Source organism: Limulus polyphemus, unplaced genomic scaffold (genome assembly GCF_000517525.1).
Source record: "Limulus polyphemus unplaced genomic scaffold, Limulus_polyphemus-2.1.2 Scaffold7487, whole genome shotgun sequence".
NCBI classification, from domain to species: domain Eukaryota; kingdom Metazoa; phylum Arthropoda; class Merostomata; order Xiphosura; family Limulidae; genus Limulus; species Limulus polyphemus.
In genome coordinates this window covers 1673-16280 of record NW_013673097.1, presented here as the reverse complement: position 1 = coordinate 16280, position 14608 = coordinate 1673, and the positions used below count along the sequence as shown (strand labels likewise).

General features: G+C 36.4%; 1 long non-coding RNA gene across 1 annotated transcript in view; it reads right to left on the bottom strand.

The window, feature by feature from the left end:
* The window catches only part of LOC111089822, a 20182-nt gene extending 10480 nt beyond the window's left edge, over positions 1-9702 (bottom strand). The window contains exon 1 of the long non-coding RNA XR_002613998.1: positions 9580-9702. This is a non-coding gene — a long non-coding RNA (uncharacterized LOC111089822). The remainder of the gene's footprint in view (positions 1-9579) is intronic.
* Between the last annotated feature and the right edge of the window lie 4906 nt (positions 9703-14608).

The following is a 14608-nucleotide window of genomic DNA, read 5'->3' as shown; positions in this document are numbered from 1 at the left end:
AATTAAGCAGTGTAAGACTAGAGGGACAGCAGCTAGTCATCACCACCCACCGCCAACTCTTGGGCTACTCTTTTACCAACGAATAGTGAGATTGACGTCACATTATAACGCCCCCACGGCTGAAAGGGCGAGCATGTTTGGTGTGACTGGGATTCGAACTCGCACCCCTCAGATTGTGAGTCGAGTGCCGTAACCACCTGGCCATGCCGGGCCAAATCATTTTATTATACATTAAATGGTATAAAAGTTTCCTTCAAGATGTATCTTTTATTTTCATTAACATCAGGCATTTATCAGTGATTAGGGTTACTTCACTCCTAACCTTTCGAAAGTTCTATTTAAAAGAGGTCAAAGTTGCCCAGTAATTAGAACAGGTTGTATGCTTAGGATAATTGTGAATTTTCGTGTTATAACCAACCCATCTTGAGGCAATTCAATTAATAAAAATAAAAATATTTTTTTTATCCACACCTTGTATCGCTAAATAAAACTCGTGACACTGACCTCCGACTCCAAAGGTTCCACACTTCAAAGCAAATACCAATGACAGTTCCATCTGACTGTTTTGGTTCTGCAAGGCTTAAAGAAATTTATTTTTGTTGGTCATTGAAACACAAGGAGAGGCTCAAAATATATAGTAACAATTTTTATATTCAACGACCTTGTCCCAGACCTTCCTTGTGGCCTGTGACTACAGTTAATTAAATTACGAATACTTGTAATTTCAGTTGGCGCCTAAAATTGATTCTTTCTGGAAGGCTTACATCACAGGACTTTCTAACACGAGGTTCTCCTATTCCGCCATTATAAAAGCATGCAAAACACGAAATTTAGCATCTCGAAGAAAATATATCTGCAGTGATGAGGTGTATAGTAAAGTAAGGGGACGTATGACTCCATCGGCGATAAAATAGGATACTCCATGGCCGGCTACCTGTTGCATGTCGGAAGTACTGAAGGATGTTAAAAAACTTTTCAATGGAAGTAATAAAGGAACACAGCAATCCATACAGCTAAAGTAGGGACCTCTCTTGGAATTGCAAATAAAAATTTAGATGTAAAAAACCAACACAAGAGACATGTTTACAATCGTCTTCCAAAGCAAATAGCAGCAGAAAAACTGCCGAAAGTTAAAATTACGCTGCAGAGGAGTATTCCATAACAGAGGTTATCATGTAGAACTTCATCATCATTGGGTGGAAGAACAGAACAGTTGAGATACTAGAATGAATGCCTAGACCTCACACCCTCTATGACCCAAACTTGAAATTTTGTGTGGCTCCTCTCTTTTTTTTTGTTTGTTTGTTCACTTTGCAGTTTCTTAAAGTTTTGTAAAGATTACGTGATCCATCAGTGTGGTGACTACATCCACCCACACAAACATCCCACCTGCACAACCTTCACCCCCAACTTTCAACTTTACCTAAACACACCCCACCCTCACAGTTCCCTTGAAAAACACCTACACCTCCACACCCATATTAAGAAAGGTAAATGAACAAGTTAATAACACTGGGAAACAAAAACATTTGTTCTCTGCTACTACAAACAATATATCTGTTTCCGAGTAATTTGATGATGCTTATTCTAAAAAAAAAAATGTTGAAAATTACTGATTACCTCTAGTTTCGAGTTATGATGGATTTATTCAAAATATTCTTAAATATCGGGAAAATAAGAATTTTTTATTTAACAACTTTATTTATTCATTGAAAATTGCCTTTAAAAAATGTATACTCTGCATGCTTTGATAATATTCTTTCATGTTCATAGCATGAACAACAGGAATCGATGGCTTAGTGTTCCCATTGTGCAAAAGTATAGCTTTCAGACTAACTTTAGATGAGTCGATAAAAAGTCTCCATTCTTAAGTACCTAATTCTTCCATTAGTGCATCAACATTTGTACAGAAACACAAAGTATCTTGCATGCTGTATTGAGAAGCAAGACTTTGATGGCAGCTTCAGTAAATTGAAACTCATGTTCCTGGAAGTAAAAAGTTCCATTGTTGTAAACGAGAGCCAAGCAGTTCCTCGTGCTGCTTTGATAGAGACAAGTCATGAATCAGATAATTTAGCTCTTCTTGTGTGATCAGATGAGTCAATTTATGATGAGGTGCCACAGGAATGGAATTACTAGATAAAGATGATGAAAATGATCCACTGTCTTCTTCGAAGGATAACTCTTGTGTTTCTCAATTTGCTGGTGGATGTGGCACTGGAAGACCATCCTTATGAGGTACAGGTTTCATTGCAGATGCAATATCTGGATACTTAATGTATGTTTAGTTTTGCCTGAATATCCAAAAACATTACTCCTGCAAAAATAACAGTCAGTTAGATGATATTTAGGCTCACACCATATCATGGGAACTGCAAAAGGCATGCTTGCTCTCTTCTTATTCAGCCACTGTGTCAAGCCGGATGTGTAAACTGTACGCGGAGCCCAGTACTTTTCTTGGTCACCAATTTTACACCCAAAATAGTGCTAGTAAGCTACTTTTACTTTGTGTGTGATGTTTTCTTCGTGAAACTGTAATATATTTTCCATATATGTAGCAAAAACTGTTTGGATGACTGTTGCACTCTCAGACTTTACTTGAACTGGAGACAGCCAGCATTTCAAGTGATTTTCTAAAAATATATATAAAATAATTTATGTTTACAGAACTATAGTTTAAAATATTTAAAAAAACAAAGTTTTTAGAATTTGATTATATCGCGGGTATGATGCGAGGAAGAATATTCCACTTTGTTCTGACTGTGCGCGGAGCAAGGCGAAGTGACCAACTGAGTGAGTGAGAGGCGTCTGACTCCGCTCCTTTTATGCTCAGTCGAGGGACTTATGGAATGTTCTAGCAAACTGAGCACGCGAGGGTTTCGTGATTCTCGGGCGGAGCAGGTGAGCATGCTAATGAAGCAAAAGTGGTGCAATTCGCCACAATTTTATCGAGAACAAATAGCATCTACGAACAATATATTTGAAATTTCACACCAATACAGTCAATGATTGAAGCTATAGAAATTGTACGTCTTTTACCCATTAAACTGTCCGAGTAAACTTAATTCCACAGCATAAATCTATTGTACTGAGTTGATTGCTTGATATTATACATGGTGCTGATAAAATAATGAGATATTACAATATCCCAAAATCTAGAGGTGATGGACAAATTCTGACTACACTTTTGAAATAAGCACCATCAAATTACCTCGAATCACGTGAGGTTTCTCCGGTAGCAACTTTTTGTGCTGCCCAGTGTTTGTTTTGTTTTTATAATTAAGCACAAAGCTACACAATGGGCTATCTGTGCTCTGCCTACAACGGGTATCGAAACCCGGATTCTAGCGTCGTAAGTCCGCAGACAAACCGCTGTGCCACTGTGGGGCACTGCCCAGTGTAATCAAAGTACATTTTAAGTCGTGTCTGTTTGGATATGTTTCAAAATATTTATATTCAAGCCTCTTATGATTAAAAAACTTAATGAATTATTAAGTGAATTATTTTATCACAGGTGAAGAAGAAAAGCAGCAACCTCTTCCTAAACGTAACGCGCCCCCTGGAACATTTAATCTTATAGCTTTTAATTTAATTTTTCTTTCAATTTCGTTATTTTTTTTACGAAATGGTACGGAACTTCGGCTAGAATATCTTAAAACCGGTTTCTTGTTTTCTTCTTGCCTGTTTGAATGAAGAAAGATGTCTCAATTTATCCCTCCCTCTCTCTCTCTCTATATATATATATATATATATATATATACACACACACACACACACCGATTTATTATTTTTTAGAAACAGAAAACAACGAAACACAGTGATTCACCTAACCAAATCAAGCTGCTTTAATGTGTGGGCGAGTCGTTTCCTGTAAGATGCGAAGAATTTCAATAGCCTATAAAAGCGAAAAAGATGGGGCGACGAACATTATTTAAGCTTAGTGGGGAAAGCGAACCCATTTTTCAGCATATAGCGCCTAAAGCAGACCATTTCGGTATGGTAAAATGTAAACCATGGCCTATACGTGCTTTGTAAGAAAGCCAATTTTTGTTTTCGCTTTATTTTAAAGTATTACTCAAGCCGGTAAGTCTGTTTATCCATATACAATGACAGATAGAGAAACTTGGTTTCACTGTTATGTGAGAATGTCGTTCTGTAGTTGGAGATATTTTGGTAGTGATAAACAGACCCCAGAAGAAAAAAAAATCTACGTAATTTGCAGTGATTTGTGACCAGCTAATATCACTTAAAGGAGCCATTAAAGTCTTTAAATGGCTTTGCCGTGAAAGGATTTATAGTAGTGTTAGCGAGTTTGGAGAGATAGCAAATTGAAATCAAAAACGTTTACATAATTTATAAACGTCAAGTTAAGACACAAATATTAGGGTAGATACATTTTGAGTGCATTTATTGAGTTTTTCACATTCTTTTGTGGATCCCTCGTTTGGCGGGAAAGCTAAAAGCGTTCTCAGTCGTTTGTGAAAGAAAGAGGGAATGGGGTGGGGGTGGGGGGACATAGTTGACGCGGAACTCGTTTTTATGATAAAAACTTTACATGTCCCAAACTACGGAAACTAAATACGAATTAAGGTTTAAAAAACTTCACACAATTCAAAATTAAAAACTGGTCCGCTTGAAAGAAATTAAAAAAAACCTTAGTTTAATCGAGTTTAAAAACACATCAAAACTTAAATAAGTTTGGCCTCAATTGAACCTAAGAAAACTTCGGATGGAATTCAAACTCAAACCATTGTACATGAATCAAAACTAAGAAACACGACTTGCTTGAGAGAATCAAACTAAGAAACTTTTAGCAATTAAAAAACATATGCCAAATGATAACATCGTGTTCGTTCTCTGAAACTGTATCCCCAGTTTAGAATGTAACGTAAGAAAAAAAAACGGTTAATTAAAACCGTCGTAAGGGAAAGAAAATTATATTGTCTTCGTTTCAGTCAAACGACTTGCACGTTTCTGTTTCCCTGACAGAAACTATTTGTGTACGTTTTTAGGTTTCCCAAACGACTTGCACGTTTCTGTTTCCCTGACAGAAACTATTTGTGTACGTTTTTAGGTTTCCCAAACGACTTGCACGTTTCTGTTTCCCTGACAGAAACTATTTGTGTACGTTTTTAGGTTTCACTATAATCTCATTTGTTTATTAATCCTATACTTAAACAAGTTACATAATAGCTGCTATTTTCTTTGGTGCAGAGCTATACAACGAGCAATCTGCGCTTTGTGGGGGAATCCATCCCCGAATTTTAGCGTTGTAACATTTACTGCTGACCCATCGGGGGCTATTAACAACTACCGTGTGTGAATCTAAATGTGGCTTTGAAATAATGGAGGAAGAAAGACACAGGAAATTAAAGTGATAAAAATTAGAACTTAGAGATGGGAACGAGGGTATTTTTTCAATTACGCTATCGCTGATTTCCATATATTAGGAAATATTCAGCCAAAACCAAAATTAGTGATACAGAAATAACTATAGGGGAGAAACATAATACTTCATTTATGCAATAACTCAAGTGTAAGATTTATTTAATGTGTTGAGTATTGCCAGTAAGATTTATTTAATGTGTTGAGAATTGCCAGCAATATTTATTTAATGTGTTGAGAATGGCCAGTAAGATTTATTTAACGTGTTGAATATTGCCAGTAAGATTTATTTAATGTGTTGAGTATTGCCAGTAAGATTTATTTAATGTGTTGAGTACTGCCAGTAAGATTTATTTAATGTGTTGAGTACTGCCAGTAAGATTTATTTAATGTGTTGAGTATTGCCAGTAAGATTTATTTAACGTGTTGAGTATTGCCAGTAATATTTATTTAACGTGTTGAGAATGGCCAGTAAGATTTATTTAATGTGTTGAGAATGGCCAGTAAGATTTATTTAATGTGTTGAGTATTGCCAGTAAGATTTATTTAACGTGTTGAGAATGGCCAGACATCGAAAGCATGAGCTTTAGGAGTTCTGGCATGGAGGTTAAAGTTACAGAAACACTATAAAACCCCTGCTTAATTCTAAATGGAAATATATGTGCATTCTATGGTAAAATCTCGAAACTCTGTTTTTTGTCACAAAGAATCTAAGGATATGCCAAAACCCTCACACAAAACAATTTGGTCTATCAGGCTCCAACACATTCTTAATATATGGGTCTTAAATATGGCAATAAACACTCAAGTTTTGCCACAAGAAAAGAGTGATTGGTACCTATTAGATCAGTTGGCCAACGGGCAATGAAGATCAAGGGTAAGTCCACTCACATCTATTGACTGATTCATTAACAAAAATAATTAAGCTCGCTAGTTAAAAAAATCATTTTGTTATTCCCACATGAAAAATCAGATAATGAGGCATCTAGTCCCTACTTAACCCTAGTTAAGGGGTTGGAAACATATAGTATAGCCTAGCACTACAACCGTAACGGTGTTGCAATCATGTTCTTTAGATATGCATAGATAGTTTTCGTTTAGGCCTTATGATACATATTAACAAAAAGAAAGCATTGTAATAAAGATATGTTTAATATGTAGAAAAATATAGATGGATAATGCATTTTTTTTTGTATAACAAAGCCACACTGAGTTATCTGTCGTGCCCACTGAGAAGAATCGAGCCCCGGATTTTACCATTGTAAGTCCATAGACTTACTGCTGTCCCAACTGGGGACTTAAAAGGTGGAATGCAACAACAAATTGTATTTCCCATGCAAGAATATTAAACGTTATTTAAAATCACTAGAAGAAAAAAGTGAGAAGGAGACTGAAGTTAGATTGCATACTTAATATAATTTAACAATTCTGTATAGATTTGGATAGGATTAGAACATCTTTTATCATGCTGTGAGCCTAGTTTCAATATTTCAATTTAGACGTTCTAGGGAAGAGTTCTATATTTGGTGTGACGTTTCGAATATTTTTGAGATGCAGCAATGACGTCTGACGCCAAGAAATTTCATGAGGTCCCGAATAATGATGAATAATTCAAACTTAGGCAAAGAAAAAAAAGAAGAAAGAAATGGAGTAGGCCAGTAGATTTTAGTCATTTGGTGAGTTTCGTTACGGTCAGTTTAACGCTGTAAATGTTGAATCTATGTTTCACCAAAGCAGAGAACTCGCAAGGAAGTGTTTGCTTAGTTTTATTTGCGGGTTAGGCCTATCAACGAACGTAGCCTATAAAACTTGTACATTATGCTTGAAGAAATAAATTGCCTTCGTTATCATTAAGAGGACTGGACTTTGCATTATTTTTACCAAATATTTAAAAAGACGCCTTCTAACGATAGAAACAGTTATAACAATGGAAAAAGACGACTCACAGACATTTAGAGAAAATTAAATATTGTGAAATTCCACTTCAACGGTGTTATATTGCACCTGAACAAATATTTATTTCTGTAATTATAAGGGAATGTGAAAAGTTTTAGTTCACTAGGTGTTTCTAGAGGGACAAAATTCTGCACCCTTTCAAGTGCTGAACAGAACTGTTTTTAAGAGTGAATGATAGAGAAAAATAACACAAACAAAAATCGAGTGAGAAAAGTAAGAAGAAAAGTAAAATTAACTGAAAATAACATTAAAGAGTGAGAGGAAATAAAGGAAAAAACAAAAATGATCATAAAAGAAAAATTTGGTGGGACGAGAAGAAAAAATAGAGTCAAGATAAGGAGAAAGATATGCAAATATTATACAATATAAGGAAAAACAGCGTAAGAAACGATTAATAATAAGGGAAACTAAGAGGAGTCATGGAAACAATGTATATCACGGATGGCAAGTTAGGCACGAATTAGATTTGTACTTAAGGACTATAAATCTAGCCTAACCGACCGAGATAGTAACTATGATCTTTTACTAAGAAGTTGAAAAACGATAAAATAAAACTATTCGAGGTTGAAAATACAATGATACACTTTATCCCAGTCAGAGTATTTATCCTTGCTGTTCTGTTATTTTTTTTTAGCGAACAGCTACACAATGCTTAAAGGACTAAACCAAAACACCGCTACAACTAGGGTCGAATAAAAAGGAAAATAATTTATTGAATTTTAATAACCACAGAAATCCATAATAAAACTTTCAAACAGTTGGTATTTATAGTATATCACTTATAAAAACATAGTTTATAATCCGTGCCTGGCCAGGATTTGATACTAACGTTAATGAACGATACAACATGCCCTGCAGTGGCATAGCGGAGTGTCTGCGGCGTTACACCGCTAGAAACCTGGTTTCGATACCCGTGGCGGGCAGCGTACAGATTGCCCATTGTGTAGCTTTGTGCTTGATTACAAACTAACAATACAAAATAAATATCAATGCCATTAACCATTTCAATAAATAAAAGAATTAGAAGAAAATCCTATTTCCGAAAACAACAACAAAAAAACACCAACAATATTCCAAAATTAAAGTACTTCAAGATCAATAACAATATCGAGCAATAATTTGTTTTTACAATATTTCGTGAAGTAACTCGTTTCAGATCAAGGCAGGGTTTTTACTTAGTGGTTAGAACACGAGGTTACATCTCATGAGACCAATTAATTTAAATAATTTTCACAACATTAATATGTGTACGTTACCGCTAGGGGAAGCTTGTATCACTTTCGTAATACAAACATACTCAAATTCAACGTGCTCTAGCTAGAAAGTGAGTTAGCGCTTTAATATAACTACAGTTTTATAGTTGAACTTAACGATAGAAAGAATAGTAAATGAACGGTAAACAAAACTCTAACAACATAAAAGTAGAATTCGCTGTCTCACAAATGCGCTATCTGCGCTCTACTTACCACGAAGAATCTAACCCCGGATTTTAGCATTGTAATAAAAATATTTACAGTGAAAATAAAACATATTCACCTGTACTTCTGGTCTGACAATTATCCGACTCTGAGGTTTTAATTTTATCACTGCGATATTAACTTACCTCAGACTAACGATTTTGCTTTTAGTTTTAGTATTTTATTTCCTTTCCAAAATATTGCTCGAATGGTGTACACTGGTTACGGAGTCAAACTATGAATAATTATATTTATTATAATTTCCATAGTGTGTGTGTGCAAAATTATTCTAGAAAAAATAAAAGCTTGGTAGATTAGCTTTTGATTATAAATGAGTAATACTCCCGATGTTGGAATGCCAAATAAAACATAGAAACAACACGCCCTCTCATGGTGTATAGTGTTAGACGCCAAACTAAACAGTTTCGACGTTTTACGTCCTTATAATACAACGCAACAGGTAATATACAAGGCTACCAACTTTTTGAGTAATAGTAGTGTAAGTTTTCACTCATATTATAGAAATTATAATAAATATCTTTAGATTATTCATAGTTTGGAGTCTTAATAAACATTTTGAGGGGTCGCGTTAATCCAACGGTACGTACAGGCGTTGAAAGACGAGGCTTAGAACTCGAAGTAGAAACTAGAAACTCGAAGTAGAAACTTTATTAAAGGTAAAATATAAGAAACTAATTACTAAATTCCTACTACTGCAATACTATAGTTGAAAATATATTAGTGCTAATAAGGAAATGAGGTACTAGAAGTAGAAACTAACCTAGGTCTTGAACTTTGAAGGACCTTTAAGTTTGTTGGTATACTTGAAGTTTAAATTCGATGACGAGGAGTTTAAGACTAATAATGCTTTTCTTCATTACCTATTCAAGCCGTCTCCAAGCGTTATTATACTGAAGTTTGTTGGTAATTTCTTTTCTTCCTTTCATCAGAAAAACAACAGCAGAAAACTAGGTTCTGTAGCTGTTATGGTAACTACTGGAATGATTTTAGTTTAACTATAATATCTGACTAGAAGAAATGTAACACTCGATTGCCACCTGAACGATTGAAAGTCATTAGTTTAACTTGTTCACCACCAGCGTGAATGGACAACGATTATTTGGGATCCCTCTATCGGTGTGCTTGGTTATCGAGCCACGGTTACATTAATTTGTGATTCATTTAGGGCATTAGGAGATGTATTAGTCAAAACCTAGCCTGATTTCTTTTGTAGAGGTTTAATATTGCATTATTCTTTACGGGATTAAACCTTCTTTTATCGAAAGAAATAACTTGAATACAAATACGATGATGTCTCAAACGCCGAATGTTTATACAAAAGTAAACAGGCGTTTCAAGTAACCAAGTACTAAATTTGCTGAAATTAATCCCACATTTTGTGTCTGTTATTTACTTTAATTACAGTTGTTATCAAGCATAAACCCCAAATTACCTGCCATACGGTACCAATCATAGAGAATGTTTTAGCATAAAAACTAGTGAATATAAAGTGTCTTTTTTGTTAAATACAGATGCAATAGGTTCGATTTATTTTATAATCATTATTATTCTGGTAGTTCCTCTAGGTGGCTGAGATGATTTGGCAGCTTTAAAACTATTTACTACACAAAAGATTTCGTAGGATAAAATAAACTTAATTATATCCTAGTAGGGCGACATCTAGCACAAGTGGGAATGGGTATCTGATGTATAATAGAGGAAAATTCCCATAAAGACTTATTGTGAAGCTGTTTCAGATAAAAAAACACTAACGTTGTAAGCCTAACCTTTCATAGTGTAATACATCTAGTAAGTGTTGGACTGCTGTAGAACCAAACGTAAGACAAATAATAATATAAAAACTATCTTTTTTTTTTCAGCTATTACTTCAACATTGCTCTTCACGACAAATTATTGTAATTTAATATGTATTTTGTGTAAACTTTCATGAGCTTATTATGCAAACTGCGTTTTTCTTTCATGGGTTAGTCAGTCAGTGTTAGGTGTACTTAGAAAGTTGTCTGACCGTTGTGGTAAGTCTGCGGACTTACAACACTAGAAACCGGGTTTCGATACATCCGTGGTGGGCAAAGCACAGATAGCCTATTGTGTTGTATTGTGCTTAATTACAAACAAACAAACTATTTTGGCAACTCGAAACTCATCTTCTCCTTGTTTCAAGTTTGATCAAGGTCTCAAACTTTTCTTAATTTTCCATCCACTTTTTAATTAATTAAAACATTATCGAATGTCGAATACTTTCATTCCGGAAACGAAAGAAAACATTACAGAATTTATAAATTCCTTTGAGCTGAAGTACTTTACAATATCTAGGCACATGAGTCTACTGTCACTTTTATTACTTTCTACGGGTAAGGAAAAATCAGATTTGTATTTTCTAGAAAAAGTTGTGTTTGTATAAAAATGAAAATTCAAAATGCTCTTTCTCTTTTCTGTAAATTCGACACACAAAAGTTTATAATAAAAATAATGTTATGTTATTTTACTATCTAACACGAATATAAGGCTCGTTCTAAGAAGTCTATGTCAATGTTGTGGGTCCAGGCATGGCCTAGTAGGTAAGGTTCTCGACTCACAATCTGTGGATCGCGGGATCGAACCCCGTCACCGGACATGCTTGCTCTTTCAGCCGTGGGAACGTTATATTGAGACGGTTAATCCTACTATTTGTTGGTAAAGATTAACCAAAGAATTAATGATATGTGGTGTTGACTAGCCGCCTTCCCTCTAGTCTATCACTTGAAAATTAGGAACGACTAACGCAGATAACCCTCGAGTAGCTTTGCGCGAAATTAAACATCACAAAAATGTATGATATGCGACGAAGCCTTTTGCTCGGTACCAGAGCTCATCAGGTCGAAACTCTCTTTATATAATTCACTTATAATATAACAGCCATTATCATATTGTTTTAACGTTTTCTGTTATTGGTCTGGTTCTTATTGGATTATTTTGTAGAAAATAGTATAATCTCCAGTTTACTTCACAGTAGACGTTAAAAGTAACAGAACATGCTAATTTTCTCCTATTTACAGGATTGTTGTTTTGGGCGCTCGACTCATAATGTGTGGGTCGCGGTATCGAAATGCTACCCCTTTCATTATAATGTGACGGCAATCTCACTATTCGTTAGTTAAGTGTAACTCAAGAGTTGGCTGCAGGGGCTGCCGACCTTTTGCCTTCCCTATGACCGCCAGTTCAAAATTAGTGACGATAGCTTTAGTATCTTTGCCATGAACAAACAAACGTAAATCTATACTTCTCGTATCTCTTGCACGTCTTTGAAAGACAAACTGAAGTATGAAACTCGTTAACTGAATAACCAATCGGCATCTGGTCTCGCGTGACTCGTGTTTTTATATCGCTTGAATCATTTCCCAAGGTTTAAAGAAAATTCTAAACGTTGAGCTACCTGTCTGAATGATAATAAAGAAGACATATCCTTCAAAAAGTACATATATTTACATATCAGTCGTTTATATACCACCATAGCATTGCTACGGGGTCCGGGAGGAAAGGGGGGCCTGGATTAGGCTTATCACACGGCGTGCATACATACATATATGCTATAATGATGTTTAATGAGTACACTATACTGTTACCACAGCTACGATTCTAAATTATCTGATTGGTCAAAAATTGAATGTAAATAAAGAGCAGTAAAACGTCCCAATTTTTTTTTTTTTCTGTTATGGGGCACGTGACATACTATGCACGCCATTGATATACGTATGTATATGTGTACGCTACTTATAAATATGTATAAGGCCTTATGCTGACGAATAGATAAGCTGTTTGTGTGACGTTGTGTGACGTAATTAAATGAAAGATTTGTGGAAATTTATTATTGGTCTTATAATGACTTAATGTCACAAAACTAGCGATTAATAAATCACGATTCGCCAGCACAAGGCGTTATACACCATAATAATGTGTGTGTGTGTGCGAGGAAGATAGATAGGAACCCAAGGTTTGGGAGCCTTTTGATTGTGCCTTACTGTACTGATTCCTGATTGTAATTTCTCGTGAGTATAGTGTATTTATTACTAACTTTGTTTAGTTTTTCATATTTCAATATTACCTTGTTCGGATTTTATTTATACTGACTACTTGAAGTGCTCTTCTGGCCTCCCTCTTGTTGTGGAACAACCTGGAATTTTGGAGGAGACTGGACTTTCTGCCACCAACACTCGGACTAAACCCTATTCTCATCCGACTACTGACTCCAAAAAAAAAAAAGCCATCTCGCACGTCAGTATCATCATCGGGATATTCTACGCTGCTTCTGGACTCTGCACCTCCAGTTTCTGGACCTACCTATGCTGACGTCGCTTCACATGAACCATCCATAGAACCTTCAACTTCACCTCGTTCTTCTCCCACCACACCTTCTACTGTACCTTTCATGTCTTAGCCACCTCTGCTCCTTTGGATACAGGCTCAGCTTCTCACCTACAAGTATTCCTCCTCTCCAACATGGATGCTCAATTCTATTCCCCAAGTCGATTTTACCAGGATGTGTCCAAATTTTGGATTCGATCTAACATACACCAGATATAATGGCTTCATTGTGAAATCCCACAATGCTCAGATGCTCTACGTTGTTCCCAACACGATTGGTCTTGTCTACTTTGGGGTATCTACAACTCTTAAGCTTCTTTCTTCACCCACCTTAAAACAGCAACCTCCTCCACGGAGAAGTCCTCTCTTTTCTTGTGTTATCCGTGGGGTGGATCCTCTGCTTGCTGAATCACATATCATTTCTGAACTCGTGGAAGATGGTGTCTCTGTCAAAGCACTATCCGCAAACAGAGTGCCAAAGATCATACTTTCGTGGTCCGAATACTCGCCGTCTCTAGTGATTTCGTTGATCATCTTCTTCTACACGGTGCTTTTCTTTATCATCAACGTCATCGTGTGGAGCCATCTCGAACTTTACCTCCACAACCTATTCGCTGTGAACGTTGTCTTGCTTACAACACCCACACCACTACTCGGTGCCCAAATCAGTCCGTCTGTCCCCATTGTCGTGGTCCTCACCTTTCCCCACCATTGTTCCCACTTGGATTCTCCACTCATCTGCAACAAGGGGACCATCCAACTTACTCCTACAAATGTCGTGGAAAGCCACCCCCCTACTCCTGATGATCCCACTCTATCAAACTCTCCTACTTACTCTTGAAGATCTACTCCTTTTTCTCATCATCACTTTACAGAATATCCCATCGTCCTTTCATTCTGGATAGCATAAAATATGCGGCAAAGGTCGTGTTTCAAATTAAACTCCAAGCCTCATATTCAGGCCTCAATTCTCATTTCTGTTTTCGTCGCCCATGGGACCAAGCACCATCTGGGCGAGTCGCGACAGAATAATAAACATTATTTTCCTTAACATTCGTTTATTTCTCGCCAACCAGCTTTTACTCCCACCTCTTCTCCAGGAGACTGCTTACGATGAAACTTTCCTGAAACGTTCTCAAGTTGCTAAGTTATCTGGTGTTCACTTTCATCGGCACGATCATCCCAGAGGAGTAGGTCGAGGGGGGTGTAGTAATATGCAGTCGGAATACTCTTCCTTTTCGCCTCCACGCTCTTCCACCGAATAATTATCCTGAACACCTTATTCTCACAGTCTATTTCCCATCACGTCTTCTTACATTTGTCGCCATCTATGTTCGACCTGGTGAACCACTCCCTCATACTTTCCTCAACATGGTCGGGCTCGGCATGGCCAGGTGGTTAGGCGCTCGACTCGCAATCTGAGGGTCGCGGGTTCGAATCCCCGTCAC